Below are 16,607 nucleotides of genomic sequence, written 5' to 3' on the forward strand. Positions count from 1 at the left end.
CCCTTGGACTTTATCCTTCAAATTCTTTATCTCATACCTTCTCTCTGGCAGGTTATACTGCTACTCTCTTCACTTCCAGAAGCTATAGCCTATTCAGGAGAAGCTCCTTTTTCTCCTCACTTCCAACCTCAGTTTTCCCTGACTGCAATGATCTGCACATCTAGGTATTTCAGCCACAAATAACTGCCCTAGAGAAAGCTGAGCTCAGACACCAGTACAGAGAGAAAATAGTTTAATCAAACATAGGAATGTCCAGGCTTTCAAAGTCACCTATGGCACTCATCAAGGTGGAGGGACTATGAAATAGCACAGATGTGAAGGGCATATAGGTGGCAGTTATTAATATCAGGATGATTGATTTCACATCCTTGAAATGTACCAAACTTTAACTTGAGGTTCAGCGACTCCATAATTTACGTAAGTACAGTCTGTGTCAGTTCATTAACAGGTCATTAGTAAGTCTGGGGAAAATGTTCTAAAACGTTCTCAGGAAAATCATGAAGGCATATGCTAGAAAATAAGATTATGTTGAAATCTTACCTTTATAGAAAAGTGTGCATGTATGTGTGTGTTTCCTTTAGTATTTAACTTTATTTTTAGGCAGTGGTTCTGGTCAAGTGTACATGGATCAGCATCTATCCTGGAGGCAACACAAAGGTTAAGTTCTGAGGACAGATTTGGATACACAATAGCTTTTTATCTTTTTTGAAATAGACCTGCATCTTCTTAAGCGTCTGTTTCATACAGTTAAGTATTTTTCACAAGATTTGATAGTTACACGAATATACCTTATAAATTTGATGTTCAAGTTCAGTTTTCTTCGTTCTGGGCCAATGTGGAAGATAGAGGACCTTCTGTGGATGACCACGTGCCCCAGTGGGAGGCTTCCCTTGAAGTTCAAATTGTTAGATGCGGAGAGGGCATCTGTCCCCCTCGTCCAGGTCTTTGCATTTAAAGCCAGCATGTATTGAGGTAATTGGCAGGTAAAGGAAAAAGTAAAGCAGGTTCTCTACGGCTATTCAAGTTCAATTAAAGTTTAGCTGCAGAAGAACAAGAACAAATTGACCAACTGAGACAATGAAGGAGAGTGTTGCGGGGAAAGAAAGCAGAACGTTTAACTTCTCTATAACAAAATGCCATAAATAAATGGCGGTGCAGTTCTTTATTTCCCTCTCAGAGACTGCAAGTGCTTAGAAAACACTGTAAAAAGGAAATAGGTTTCTTTCTTCTCATCAGTTTGGGAATGATCACTTGAACCTTTACTGTAGTATTTACTTTGGCTGCAACAGAGAAAGAAAAAGAAGTCTAAGGTACAGTATGAGAGAGATGGTTTACATTTGAGGGCATGTTTAAATAAGAAACTTTCAGAAGTTATGGTCAGTCTGGGCAGGGCTCTGCTTCTCCCTGCCTACAACAAAGTCCTTGCCCACCGTCCCCCAAAATACCACAAGGAATACAAACCACAGATTCAGCATCAAAGGTCATAACCTTGTTATTCATCCATTTTTGTTCCAGGCTTCTGGTGGCTTTACAGACACTGGATTTTTCCACCCTGCCTGGACCAGTAATTGCTTTAGTCTCATTCCACAATATTGCACTCAGATTGCCAAATCCATGTTAACTACAGGCTCACAATACTTTCGAAGTTTTCTAGGGCTTCATCCTCTTAGAATCTGGGTCTTAGTGCTCAGGCGCTTCTCCCTACCCTAAACGAAACGGCTGGTTATTTGTGCATTACTAGCCACACACTGCGTCATGAAGCTCCATCTTTCCTATTGAATTTGCTGTCTCAGGTCACGGTCTCATGTTCTCTTGGTCACCAGCCTGCACAGCCTAACTCATACTGCCTGAGCGCTGTCTTCATGTCCTCCATGAATATTTGTTTTGTGATTATACGAATTATGTTGAAAGGCCAGGGGAGATCTGATTGGCAAATAAAATTTGGATTTTAGCAGGCCAAAAAGACATATATCTGAGCATTCTTAAGCACTTATTTCTTTTTGTAATTTTCCAAAAGCATTTATACTTTCCTGATTAAATGTATTTCAATGTAACTGTTTTCATACAGGTAGATGACATAAATCTCGAAGTCATCCAGGCCAATGTGCTTCCTTAAGCAGAAATCCTTTTACAAGACCCACCTCAGGTGGTTTCTCAGCCTGAGACTGAATAGCTCTAGTCTCACGGATCACCTGCGCTCTGGCCAAACTTTGTAATCTCCTTTTGGCTTTCAAAATGGGCCTCAGATCTGCCCTCTCATGAAACATCACTCAAGTCTATTCCCTCCCCCTGTGGGAGAGGCTAGCGGTGGTTTTCATATAATTTCAGAGCTTGGATTCTTAAATATTTGATTTAAAAACTGCTGTTAAATCTGATGAGCTTGATCACAGAATACTGTTTGGATATTTCAACTACGACTTTGACTTTTGATGATTTATGTCAAATGTCCACTGTCCTAGAGTGAAATTTCGGTCTCTTAGGATACGGTCTGCTGTTCCTCCTCCCACCTCCACCATAGGTGAACATTTATTAAAAACCAAAACTTTTCTGTTAAAGTTAGAGAATTAAAAACAAAACAACTCACAAAAGGAGATCTCATGGGAGGTGAGAGGAAGAGGAGAGACCTCAGAACAGATACCTCATCAGGCAGCATACAGGTCCCTGGTGAGACTGAGGGCAACTACGGGGTAGGTGAGGTAACAAAGAGCTGAAACTGCGCTTGTCTGTCTTCTGACTTTGGGGTGAGCTAAGCCCACTTGGAATCTCAGTTTTGGGAAAACAGAAATATGCTTCTGTGTAATATCTTTATTTGTGATGAAAGAACAAGGTTTTATACGATGACTCCTGTCTTCCCTCTAGAAGTGTTTATAAAGCCACCACTGTGCTTCTTCCTTAGGGATTGTCAACTGCCTCGCTCCTCTTTCCTGGGGCTCTCCCGCAGAGCCGATCTGTGTATTGTCTTCATGGGAAGCTGATGTCCGCCCCCGCCTTAGATCAGCTGCCCGGAGCCTAACTCAGTCAAAGTCTACAGCTTCTTATTCTGAGCATTTTTCTTTCTTCCTTTCTTTCTTTTCTGGTGAAGAATTACTGGCATATAAGTCATGGAGGATCACATGTGAAAGATTCCAACCAAACTGTGTCCACAGGATTTTTCTTGGTTTGCTCATTAGGCTACATTTCCTTCTTCTTGTTGTTAGTGGGATAGATGATCCAGCTAAGGGTGGCTTGTGTTTCCTTTTTATTCAAAGACTGCACAGAAAGGAAGATAAATATAATAATAAGGTCATGTTTACTATTTTTATTTATTCTGATTATAATATACATATTTTTATTTGTTAATGAATTAGAAATGCACTGATTGAATTAAGTCACTTTCAAGTTAATACAGTTCCATCTTGTTGTACAAGACAACCCTAGGAGCTGCCATACACATTATACCCTATGTGAAGGCCACTCTTCGGTCCCACTGAAGTGTATGACATTGATGCAAGATCTCATACAAACGCTCTTTCCCCATGTTGTTCTAAACGGCAGGAGTTTGTATTATGACCAGAGATAGTATGGCACCGGTTAAGGGAACAGGTTACAGCCTTGGTCAGAATACTAACTGGCTGATGGCTATAGGTTGTGTTATCTGAGATAAGTTGCCTAATTTCTCTAAGCTTCTTTCCCCTAATCATAACAAGGATTAATCACATTGTTTTCCTCATAAGATTTTTGTGAAGACCAAATGACATAATTTATCTTAAACATTTAATGTATTGACATACATGAAAATTATCATTATCATTAAATGTGTTTATCTTAGGAAAATCACTCATGATGACAAAGCATGGTTAGCTCCTTAAAATAAATAATATGGGAATAGTCTTATTAAAGTCAACATATTACATAGACACAAACTAAATTCCAATATAGTCAGGAAGAAAAATCTTGAAAATGGATACATGCTTTTGGTGGTGGTTGTTATTGTTTTTAATCCCTGAAAAATATTTTAACATTATTACTTATTTCATGACCTTACTTGAATAGGTAATTGTTTGCCATTTTGAAAATACAAATAATGAGCACAAAAGCACACTCATGTGTCCTCAAGAAGTAACCATCCCTGAACTCTATTGCATTCCTGGCAATCCCATCTTCTAAACCTGGTTGTGGATTTCAGCTTTATTCTAATTAATTGGCAAGGTATATGCCTTGAGATTGTTATAGAATAAAAGGGTATGCAAAATTCTCCTATCTCATCTATGGAAGCAGTAGAATTTATTAGCTAAGTGCAAAATTCTGGGATCAGCCTGACAGGATTTGAATCCTGGTTCTTCCATTACGAATTGTGTGAATTTAGGCAAATCATTTAATCTTAAACTAGCTCAGATTCTTCATTTATAAAATATTGAAAATAGTATGTATTATATCATTGTGAGCCTTAAAGGCTTTATATGTATTACCTCATTTGTAATTGTTTACTTTAGACAATGGAGCAGAACGCCTGCTGGAGTAATAGAGTGGTTTCCTAATCTGAAACATTGAACTCTATTTTATTAGGATTTAGTTCCAATTGTTTGCAATTAGGCAATGTACTGTTGATCAACATAAATAACAACAAAAATAAGTAAGTAAACTCCTGAACCTAAGCATCTATTTCAATCTTGTGCTAAATTTCAATAATAGTTTTTATAACAGTTTTTTGATAAATAGCTAACTGATGATAATATAATTAGCACTGAGAACACATTTGAAATGGAGGTTAAAGATGAAGTAAGGGCCAATAACTTGGGAAAAGAATCACAGACAGAGGGAAGATCAAGGAAAGGGTCTGGTTGTGTCTTGACAAATGCCTTATAATAAACATGCTGAGGCTGCAATTAAAAAACTAAATCCATTGCCCACTGTCTAAAATGATAATACCCAAATAGCCCATTATACTAATCAGTATAGTGACATCAGCAGTGATTTTGTAGACCAGGCAAAAGCGTGTGCTTGGAACAGTTCAGAAAAGCTTCACTGAAGACAAAAATTAATCTAAAAACTATTAGAGTCCCTGAATCCCTGGGCCTGGCTCCAAGTGCTAAGGTTGGGTGTAGGGCCCCCAAGTTACATCCTCTTTGGATCAGTGGACAACTTCTCATGGAACAAGAAGACTCAACAGAAGCATGCAATGCCGCCTAAAGCTTAGGTTCTCAACTAGCTCGTGCTTGATCCAAATTCCATTGTCCAAACAATGAAAATCAACGGGACAGGGAAGTATACTCAGCTTCTAGTGAGGAGAGCTGCCAGATCACATGGCAAAGAGTGACGCTATATGGAGGAATGAAGAATTGGAACAAAAATGCTATCACACATATTGAGCTAAAAGCTATTATTTCCACCTAACTTATGAGGCTCTTACTTATGAAACAAAACTGGACAAACACACTGACAGCCATTCAAATATTAGAAAATAGTTATTATAGTTACTTCAAGTCTTTTCTAAGATAGATATCACAAGCTCTTTCTTAAGTTTTACGTTTTTCTTTATGCGTTCCCTGATAACATGCTAGATCCCCTCCTCATCACACCCTCCTCTGGAATTATAAAGAGAGCCTAGTTTGCCAGGTTTGCTGTTGAACAGAAATGTTGAGTTGATGTGGATGGTCTAGACCTCTAGTCACCCTAATGCAGCTAAGGATGTTGTTAGCCATTTAAAAGCCGTCATATGATGCTATTATTTGATCAGATTGATCCTATGTTCATTGAAAACCTCAACATATTTTTATAAGATCTGTTGCCAAAGCAGTTTATTTCAAGCATTATTTGACAGGTTGATTTTTTTTTCCATCTGTTGAAGTTCGTGTTGTGATTCTTGTGATCAGACTTAGAAAACAAGGGAAAGGAAAATAGAACAGCGTGAATAACAAGGAAAGCCTTTCTTTGTGTTTCATTGCAAAGGCATTTGCTTTTTATCACTGTAAGATGATGAAACATCTTAACCTATTCGTGCTTCATTCCTGCTATCTATGATTTAAAGTTTGAATCATTTCACTCTTATAAAATCTGCTGAACTTTTTCCTTTTGATATGTTATATTTAAAATCCAGTTTCTTTAATCCTGACACAAATTACATTTTAAAACATACAATATAATTCATATTGTATTAGATTTTACTTGATTAGAGTATAAAAAGACAAATTTATAATCAATCCATGATTATTTATTGAAAACTATTAGTACAGAATTGTGCTATATGTTCTATTTATCAGATACTTTGAGACTATATAGGTACATTGATAATGATATAGAAATTCTTTGATTGTATATAGCGATATTAAATCCAGTGCATAGAGCTAGGTGAATTCTAAAGTTCAATTTAAAAGATCACAGCTTAGGATACAAGATAAGAATTATTATTTGTATGAATTAAAATCCCTGGATATCAATAAGAAACACTATCTATATAGTTGATGATGTGAAAAAATACTGAGAGATGGGCCAGCCGCAGTGGCCTAGTGGTTAAGTTTAGCGTGCTCTGCCTCAGCTGCCTAGGTTCAGTTCCTGGGCATGGACCTACACTGTTCTGTTAGCGACCAAGCTGTGCTGGAAGCCCACATACTAAAAAGTAGGGGAAGATTGGCATGGATGTTAGCTCAGGGCAAATCTTCCTGAGCAAAAAAAAAAAAGAAAGAAAGAAACCTGAGAGAAATCAAGATGTAACAATATGCTTTAAATGCTTTAAAGCTATTTAGTAATGTTGGATTCTTAGAAATTTACCTAAGATATTCAATCAGTGATGTCTTTATTGCCATCTTATATTTTTTCAACTGAACAGGATATACATTTTATAGGAAAAAAAATCAGTGAATGCATTTTGAAAAATATCAGCAGTAACTTTACTGAATATCAATATCAGTACTTTGCTTAAAGTAATTTTTCAACTAGAAAAGCTCATTTATGATGGCTTTTATTCATTTATAAATATTTGACCTACCATACACTCAGTACTATGCAAAACCCTGAGTAACAGAGCCAGCCATGACTTCAGAAGTGACAGTGTTTATATCAAACTACAGATGAATTCAGAATCACCACCCTCATCTCAACTCCTCCATAGGAATTGCTTAAAATATAAAATTGTCTCATAATCGTGATAATTTATATATTTTGAGAAAATTTCAGAAATATTAAGAGATAAACTGTAAACCAGCATGAGCCCACCATTCACTAGAAAAAAAGAAAACAGTTTGAGTAAGTCTATGTACAGAACTGTGTTGGTTTCCTATCCCTTGCCCATTCTCCAGAGGGAACATTAACCTATGCATTTCTTCATAGTTTTTCTTCTGTGTATCTGTCTATCTGTCTATGGGTCAATCTATCTATCAATCATCTACCTACCTATCATCATATTTCTCTCTCTTTCTGTATATATATATATATGCAATGTAATATTTCACTAGAGTCTGCATTTATGTGTGTGATAAAATATGTAGTTTCTTTCATATTGCATTGTTTTACATGTTTTTGTACTTTACAGAAATAAAATACTGTTTACAATTTGTTTAACTTGATTTTCTAAAATTTTACTCAATATTATATTTGTGAGTCATCCATACTGATAGATGTGTCTTAATTCATTTACTTCACCTCTGCTTGGTGTTCCACTGTATGAATATATTGCAATAATCCTTTCACCTGTTCATTGCTTCCAGCTAGGTTGCTTCCAATTTTGGGGCTGTTAGAACAGCACCTTGAACATTTTACTATATGACTTCTATTGCCTATGTAAGAATTTCTTCAGGGTATATAAGTAGGAGTGGCATTCTTGGATCATAGGATATATTCGACATCTTTAAAATTCAAAAACCTCTTAAAAAGGGTGTACATTAAGGTAGCATCTAATATTTGAATATGTGACTAATATTTGAATAACAGTGTGGTTGATTTTGTGTCTTTTTTTTGCATCTAGAGTTTAATCAGGTAAAAATTTGTAAGTGTATCAGAGACCTGGTTACCTCAGGAGCAGGTAGTGAAGTGATGTAGAATGAAGAAAAGGACACACAGTGGACTGGCATCTCTAAAGCCAATATTATATATTTTATGGCTCATCATGCTCTGGATTCATTTTTGCCTGAGCTGATAGCTACAATAATTTTCTTATACGTTAATATGTAAATATATCCAAATACCATATCACTAAATTTACCAATGAATGCTTATTGATTATTTCCCTACGGTTGTTCCTCTATAATTCTAGAAACTAACCTCATTTACCTAACATCAACTAACAAACAGTACTTCTCTCTGTATTAGAAAGTAGTGCAGTTATCTCATCATTATCACAAGGGTCACACTAATACATACTCATGACTCTAAGAAAATGTTTCTGAGTGTTACAGAATGTAAAAGCTAAAAAATAAAACACTTTAGAAATAATTTACTTCAATTCTTCATTTTACAAATGAGCAAAATTAATGCCCAGAGATGATAAAATAATTTGCTCAAGGTTCCATAGCTATTTAGTAGCAAGGGAAGGACTAGGACTTGAATGCCTAAGACTATAATAAATCAATTATTCTATTGATCATCCTAATCTGTGGTATTAAAACATTCGCTATCTACAACATGGTGTCCATTATCACTCTGTGACATTTTCCTGTTTATATTTTTATTTCTTCTCAAATAATTGCAAATAACTTGATATACTTAAGTATTTTAGGGAGTTTTTTTATCACAAAAATTAAATCAATTTTAAATCTATAAAAAGATGCTGTTGAAGAGATATTTTCCAAATGAGCCATAATAATTTGGACATGTAAAAAGTGAGATGCATCAGGAAAACGTTAGTTCAATTCACCATTTGTGATAGGAAAATATAATAATGAAAAATACTCAAGTGACAGGAAAAGAGAATATTCATCAGAACACTTCCTGAGGTCTGACCCCTGCCTCCCCATCCCCCATGAAGGGATCGAGTAAGGCACAGGCTGCATTGACCAAAGGTAGGGAGGCATTTCTGTAGCTGAAGCTGATGCGTCTTGCAGACAGAAACACTGAGGAAGTATAAATTCTGTCCTTGGGAGCACTGGGGAGAAAACCAGGGAAACTGAGCTCTGCCATCCTGTCTAAGGATAAACGTGGAAGCGAAAGAGAAGACAAAGCCAAGAGCCTCAGAAGCTCAAAATTACATAGAGTAAAAATCAAAGGCTGGGGTTTCATTTTTGAAATACTGCCGTATTTATGATAACTTGGAGACAATTTTAGCACTCTGAGAATTATCACCCATAGTTATTACAAAGACAAAACGAAACCATCAAAACAACAATGACAATGACAATAAACTCAGCAGCTAGAAAGCTAGAGATCATTTATTTGGTTTCCTCCTAGTGTTTTATAACTTGGTCTACAGGTTGTGGGCATCAGTACAAGTTAGGGTCTACTGATTTCATTCTGAAAGACCCCACAATTGAAAGATTTTTCTTTTTTTGTAGTATCTAACATAAATCCTGGAGAAATATGATTGACAAACTTCACATTCCAAAACACTGTGAGGAGGAAATGGATCACTGTCCTTGTAAGAATATTGTTATTGTTTCAAGACTCTGTAGTGTTGAAATGCCCCTGAAAAAATAGGTCAATAAACTGAGATATTTGGATGATCAGAAATCATTGTTCTGAATAATTAAACCACATGCCAGATAATACTAAAATTGTGTCCTGGAACTTAATAGAATGTCCTTTCAGAAATTGAATTTCCCATAAGTCATTGTTTGTGTTCCATGGGTGTATTTCTCTATTATAGAACATCTGTGATGATTTTAAAAGAGGAAACTTACCCAAGATGACACCTCTCAAGGTGGCAGCATGTTTTATGCCTGAAATCTGGAGCCATCTGGATTTCTTAATTAAAGTAGTGATTCTAGCAACTTTTACTTAATTAAACTGAAAGTTATAAATTTCCTACTTGCTATGTCTTTTGTTGTTATTAAATATTAAATATTAACAGCATATTCAACTTGAATCAAGACTTACACTTCTATGCTGAAAGGGAAGGTTTGGGATTTACTGACTTTTACGGTAATAACTAAGGTGACCTTAAAATCTTCTTATTTAATTTTATTTTTCTCAAAATAATTTTTGGTTGATTAATGGATATCTTTTTAGAAGTTTTCTCAATTAAGTCAACACTAAATAGAGTCAATCAATTCTTATTTTTTAATCCTTGTAATTATTATACCACAATTACTGGCATTACAATTGATTACAAACACACACAGAAATAGTCAATTAAGTGGCTAAAATATCTAGGTGTTTTCAAAATGTTCACTTATAGAAAACTTGAAGGAATATTTTGTATTGTAGTCATGAGAACTGAGAGGTAGAAAGCATTATCAAGGTTGTTTTCATCATTTTGGAAATCAGAGTCTGTTAAAAAGAAACCAAATTATAAGTTAAAAAACAGAGTGAACGCATTGATTAGGAACCACTAGAAATGCAGAACTATATGGCATTCCAAGATCAGCCCTTTCATTTCTTTTGAATGTACAAACACCTTTCCTTCATATTTCCTTCATATTTGAAATACTTTACAGTTCCAACACAACTGACATCAAAAAAGTATCTTTGATTACTTCATAAACAGACTAGATTAGAAGCCAAACTCCTTTCCACAACTGCCTAAAATATCTACATTTCATATTTTCCCTATGCTTTGAAGAATTTTTTTAAATATGCAAGTGTACCATGTAGTTCTCCATAGATTATTTTCTTCTTGGGATTTTTTGGAAATTTCTGACAATTTTGGTCAATCATTTCTGCCAATGAGTCATCAGTCTGAAACAGAAGGTATCATACTATCAAATTCTCATCACAGACGAAAACATTTTCACATATCGGGGACTAGTCCATAGACTTCCTAGAAATATAGCTTAATGACAACAGTAGTATATGTTTCAGATTCATAAAATGTATCTGTTGATTTCTAGACATCTGAAAACTTATCAATTTTTCTATGTTTTTTGATCATTTTGTGCAGTCACACTGCTGGGGACTGGAGATGTAGATATAAACGGTCTCTACCCTGAGTGACATCAGCAACATGGTTGAGTGAGCAGTTTTCTTTGTTTCTCCCCCTTTGAACTATGACTAAATGAATCATTCATTGATCAGTGGAGGATATTCACATAGAACTTCAGGATGCTTGAGAGATCTGCACTGCTATACATCAGAAGGGGGTGGACTACCCCCAGAAAGGAGGTGGAGATAGGTGAAAACTCTCCAGCTCCTAGACAGCCTAGTACCTGCAAGTGACTCTCTCCTGGCTGACATGCTTGTAGCACCACCATGGCCCCAAGGGTGGGCATGTGCATCAGCACCACTGTGGAAACAGGTGACTACAGCCCTAAGTCACCTGTGATTACCCTGTGGACCAGTGGGAAAATCCACTGTCCCACAGTGGCCACAGGGAAAGTCTCTGGTCAGCCCTAATGGAGAGGCCTCACCCACCAACCACAAAGGCTGGGCAACCTTGGAGCAGGAGTGGCTTGTCTGAGTGAGCTACCCAGCAGCTACATTAAACACCCACAGCTCTGCTGCAGCCCTGAGGGGGCAAATGAGATCCACCGGGTCTGCACAAGTGAGGAGTGACAATCTGGAGCCCCAGCATGACGGATCCTTGGTCCAGTGGGAAAATCCATGGTCCCACAGCAGCCCAAGGGAGAGTCTCCAGTCAGCCCTAGTGGAGAGGCCCTGCCCACCAAGCACAAAGGCTGGGCAACCTAAGAGTAAAAGGGGCACTGCAAGGTGACTTAACTGTTGCCTGCATTAGATGCCTGTAGCTCTGCTGCAGCCCAGAGTGGTCAAGTGAGATCTAGAGGGACCTGACAGTGGCAGAGCTTTGAGTCTGGGCAAACCAGCTCTCAGCTGCCATGAAAGCCCATAATATCACTGTAGTCCCTAAGGAGGGAACACTTCTAGGTGGGTCTGTGGGAACAGGCACCAGCAACCTGAAGTCCCCATGTGATTGTTCCCACAGTTGACAGTAGACCCCACAGGGCCACTGTGATCCTAAGGAGGGGCCCAAGCTTGTTCAGAAACAGCTGACAGTGGTCCAGGTTGGTTCAGATTACACAGCTGCTGCCTCCTCTCCACCAGTGACAACAAGTGGAAACAGTAACCAAACTCTATCTCTATGTGGAGGCACAAATCCATGTCATTAAGCAGTATGAAAAAATATATTAAATCACATCTATGTGATGTTTTATACAAACCACATGGTAATCACTAAACAAATAGTTAGAACAGAAACACAAATTACAAATAAGAAGAAAACCAACATAGAAAACTACCTACCTGAATTGGTAGTCTGAAATACATGGGATGAGAAACAAAGGAAATGCAGGAGAACCAGAAAACGGGGGATAAAATGGCAGCATTAGGACCCCACAGTTGAATAATCACTCTAAATGTAAATGGATTGAACTCTCCAATCAGAAGACACAGAGTGGCATGATGGATTAAAGACCAAGACCCAAAAATCTGCTGCCTCCAGGAAACACGCCTCAGCCCCAAAGACAAACACACACTCAGAGTGAAGAGATGGAAGGTGATACTCCAAGCTAAGAGAGAACATAAGAAAGCAGGTATTACCATCCTTATATCAGACAAACTAGACTTCACAGCAAAACAGATAAATAGAAACAAATAGGGGCAGTTTATAATGATAAAAAGGACAGTCCACAAAGAAAATATAACACTTATAAATATATATATACACCCAACACAGGAGCACCAAAGTACATAAAGCAACTATTAACAAAACTAAACGGAGATATCAACAACAATATGATAATAGTAGTGGACCTCAACACCCAGCTAACACCAATGGATAGATCATCTGGACAGAATGTCAACAAGGAAATTGTAGAATTAAATGAAAACCTAGACCAGATGGACTTAATAGAGATATATAGAACACTCCATCCAAAAACAGCAGGTTACACATTCTTCTCAGGTGCACATGGAAGATTCTCAAGGATAGAGGATATGTTGGGAAACAAAGCAAGCCTCAAAAAATTTAAGAGGATTGAAATAATATCAAGCATCTTTTCTGACCATCATGCTATGAAACTAGATATCAATTACAAGAATAAAGCTGGGAAAGGGGCAAAGATGTGGAGACTCAACAACATGCTACTGAACAACTGATGGATCATTGAAGAAATCAAAGGAGAAATCAGATATTAACTAGAGACAAATGAAAATGAAAACATACCATACAAATTCATTGAGATGCAGCAAAACTGTCCTAAGAGGGAAATTCACGGCAATACAGGCTCACCTCAATAAACAAGAAAAATCTCAAATAAGCAATCTAAAACTACACCTAACAGAATTAGAAAAAGAACAAACAAACCCCAAAGTCAGTAGAAGGAGGGAAATAATAAAAATTAGAGCAGACATAAATGAAATCAAAACAAAAAAGACAGTAGAAAGATCAATGAAACAAAGAGCTGGTTCTTCGAGAAAATAAAAAAAAAAAAACCTGACAAACCCCTAGCCAGGCTCACTAAGAAAAAAAGAAGACTCGAATAAATAAAATCAGAAACGAAAGAGTAGAAATCACAATGGATATCACAGAAATACAGAAGATTGTAAGAGAATACTATGAAAAACCATGCCAACAAATTGGACACTTAGAAGAAACGGATAAATTCTGTGACTCTTACAACCTCCCAAAACTGAATCATAAAGAAATAGAGAATCTGAATAGACTGATCACAAGTAAAGAGATTGAAACAGTAATCAAAAACTTCCCCAAAAATAAAAGTCCAGGACCAGACGGCTTCTCTGGAGAATTCTACCAAACATTCAAAGAATATTTAATACCTATCCTTCTCAAACTATTCCAGAAAATTGAGGAAGGTGGAGCACTTCCTAACACATTCTATGAGGCCAACATGACCCTGATCCCAAAACCAGACAAGAACAACACAAAGAAGGAAAACTACACGCCAATATCATTGATGAACATAGATACAAAACTACTCAACAAAATTCTGGCAAACTGAATGCAGCAATACATTAAAAAGATCATACACCATGATCAAGTGTGGTTTAGACCAGAGACACAGGGATGGCTCAACATCCGCAAGTCAATCAATGTGATACACCACATTAACAAAATGAGGAACAAAAACCACATGATCATATCAATGGATGCAGAGAAATCATTCAACAAGATCCAACATCCATTTATGATAAAACCTCTCAATAAAATTGATATAGAAGGAAAATAACTCAACCTAATTAAGGGCATAGCTAACAAACCCACAGCCAACATCATACTCAATGGGGAAAAATTGAAAACTATCCCTCTGAGACCAGGAACAAGACAAGGGTGCCCACTCTCACCACTCTTATTCAACAAGTTACTGGAGGTTTTGGCCAGAGCAATTAGGCAGGAAAAAGAAATAAAAGGAATTCAAATAGGCAATGAAGAAGTGAAACTCTCTCTGTTTGCAGACGACATGATCTTATGTATAGAAACCCCTAAAAAATCCATCAGAAAACTACTAGAAGTAATGACCAGTTACAGCAAAATTGCAAGGTACAGAATCAACTTACATAAATCAGTAGCATTCCTATACTCTAATAACAAAGTAACAGAATAAGAACTCAAGAACACAATCTCATTCATAATTGCAACAAAAATAAAATATCTTGGAATAAATTTACCCAAGGAAGTGAAAGACCTATACAATGAAAAGTATAAGACTTTCCTGAAAGCAATTGATGATGACATAAAGAGATGGAAAGACATTGCATGCACATGGATTGGAAGAATAAACATAGTAAAATGTCCATTCTACCTAAAGCAATCCACAGAGTCAATGCAATCCCAATCAGAATCCCAATGACATTCTTCATGGAAATAGAACAAAGAATCCTAAAATCCATACGGGGGAACAAAAGACCCCGAATTGCTAAAGCAATCCTGAGAAAAAAGAACAAATCTGGAGGCATCACAACCCCTGACTTCAAAATATACTACAAAGCTATAGAAATCAAAACAGCATGGTACTGGCACAAAAACAGGTACACAGATCAATGGAACAGAACTGAAAGCCCAAAAATAAAACCACACATCTATAAACAGCTAATCTTTTACAAAGGACCTGAGAACATATGATGGAGAAAAGAATGTCTCTTCAACAAATGGTGTTGGGAAAACTGGACAGCCACATGTACAAGAATGAAAATAGACCATTCCTTTATGCCATTCACAAAAATAAAGTCAAAATAGATCAAAGACTTAAAAGTAAGACCTGAAACCATAAGACTTGTAGAAGAAAATACAGGCAGTACACTTTGACATCAGTCTTAAAAGGATCTTTTCAGACACTGTGTCTTCTAAGACAAGGGAAACAATAGAAAGAATAAACAGACAACACTTCATCAGACTAAAGAGCTTCTACAGGACAAGGGAAAACAGGATTGAAAGAAAAACACAACCCATCAACTTGGAAAAAATATTTGCAAATCACATACCCAACAAAGGGTCAATCTCCATAAGATATAAAGAGCTCACACAACTCAACAACAAAAAATCAAACAACCCGATCAAAAAAATGTGCAGGGGATATGAGCAGACATGTCTCCAAAGAAGATATATGGATGGCCAATAGGCACATGAAAAGGTGCTCATCATTACTGATCATCAGGGAAATGTAAATCAAAACCATATTAAGATGTCACCTTACACCCGTTAGAATGGCTAAAATAACAAAAACAAAAATAACAAATGTTGGAGAGTTTGTGGAGAAAAAGGAACCCTCATACACTGCTGGTGGGAATGCAAACTGGTGCAGCCACTATGGAAAACAGTATGGAGATTTCTCAAAAAATTAATAATAGAAATGCCGTATGACCCAACCATCCCACTACTGGGTATATATCCAAAAAACTTGAAGTCAGCAATTCAAAGAGACCCATGCACCCCTATGTTCATTGCAGCATTATTCGCAATAGGCAAGACGTGGAAGCAACCTAAGTGCCCATTGACTGATGACATAGAAGATATGGTATATATGGAATACTACTTAGCCATAAAAAAGGATAAAATTGTCCCATTCACAACAACATGGATGGACCTTGAGGGTATTATGTTAAGCCAAAAAAGCCAGATAGAGAAAGATAATCTCTGTATGACTCCACTCAAATGTGGAAGATAAGCAAACACGTGGACAAAGAGAAAAAGATTAGTCGTTACCAGGGGAAAGGGGGTGTGGGTGGTGGGTACAAAGAGTGACGTGGTGCACCTATAATATGACTAACAAACAATTATGTACAACTGAAATTTCACAAGGCTGCAAACTATCATAACCTCAATAAAAAAATAAAAATAAAAAGTCTCTACCCTGAAGGATCTCCTGGTTTATTGGGGTTCGCAGAAGAATCTTGATATCTATCTGTGGTATCTGTCACAGATGGTCACAGATAAATAACAAACTATCATGACAAGTTCTATGATAGAAGTGTGCACAGTACTTAGAGAGTTTAGATTTGGGTGATCAAGGGGACGCATATCATAGGAGATAATATCTGAGCTATACTTGGCATGACAATATAGAAAGGTC

The sequence above is a fragment of the Equus asinus genome, chromosome 4, assembly GCF_041296235.1.
Source record: "Equus asinus isolate D_3611 breed Donkey chromosome 4, EquAss-T2T_v2, whole genome shotgun sequence".
Lineage (NCBI taxonomy): Eukaryota > Metazoa > Chordata > Mammalia > Perissodactyla > Equidae > Equus > Equus asinus.